Source organism: Myotis yumanensis, unplaced genomic scaffold, assembly GCF_028538775.1.
Source record: "Myotis yumanensis isolate MYYU_CA2020_CCGP unplaced genomic scaffold, mMyoYum1.0.hap1 SCAF_22, whole genome shotgun sequence".
NCBI lineage: Eukaryota > Metazoa > Chordata > Mammalia > Chiroptera > Vespertilionidae > Myotis > Myotis yumanensis.
The window spans coordinates 1,020,477-1,021,670 of NW_027223773.1; positions in this window are offsets into that span (position 1 = coordinate 1,020,477).

Sequence of the window (1,194 nt, forward strand, 5' to 3'; positions counted from 1 at the left end):
CTAGGATTCTTAGCCGACAGCAGATGCAGTTGGTTTCTGAGGTCATTCATTTATGGAGTCCTGTCTCATGCAACATGCTCGCACTTTCATACACATCAGCTACTGCAACTCTCACAAATACTTGACAGTTGCCTGTATACAGTGAAAAGATGTGTCAATTATATTGATAGACAGTAACCAGTCACATTTTAAAAACCATTTCCAAAGTATTCTCTAACTTGAATTTTCCAGCAATCATTGATGTTTTATCTCATATTACACGCACAGAAACCAAGGCTCAGAGAGGTAAAGTGATTTTAGTGAGACGTAGGTTTTTGTTTTGTTTTTCTAACAATATTTTTATTGATTTCAGAGAGGAAGGAGAGGGAGAGAGAGAGAGAAACATCCATGATGAGAGAGGATCATGGATCGGCTGCCTCCTGCACGCCCCACACTGGGGATGGAGCCCACAACCCCCGAATCGAACCGTGACCTCCTGGCTCATAGGTCCACGCTCAAGCCACTGAGCCACACCGTCCGGGCGCCCCAAGCAGGTGTGATCAGTCCTTCAAGGAACTCCTACTCGGAGGAGTCCAGTTCGGAGCAAGTTTGAAAACGCGGGCATCGTGAACAGCTGCTGTCCCGGCAGCGGGGCCTGAATGCGACGCGGGCACAGAGCTCTGAGCTGCCCGCTGCTCGGGTCCACAGCCCGCGTGGGAGCATCTGGCCTTCCCTCCTCGCTGGGCTTGGAGACCCGTCCCAGTTGCGGGTTTTCAGAATTAAGCGAAACAAACTCAAGGTAAAACATTCAGTCCGTTCCGATCGCCGCGCTCTGCCTCCGAAACCCTAGAAAAGCGCAGCGATGACCAATCGGGGACAAACAGCCACTTTGACGGTGGACGGACTCCGCGCTCACCCTGAAGGTGGACGAGTGTCACTGCCGCAGGGTCTAGCGTTCCGACTCCCCGAGTCCCAGCCACCGGCGCTTCCGGGAGGGGCGGGAGGAAGCCAAGGCGTGGCGCCGACGCGACGTCCAGCAGCCAATCAGGAGGCGGGGCCGACGTGACGTCAGCGCGCAAATCGTAGTGCGGCGCCCAGCAGCCAACCCTGCAGCCAATTAGAAGGCGGCGACGACGCGGCCGCAGCCGCTAATCAGCACGCGACGCCCAGCAGCCAATCAGAACGCGGCTTCCAGTAGCCAATCAGAAGGCGGAG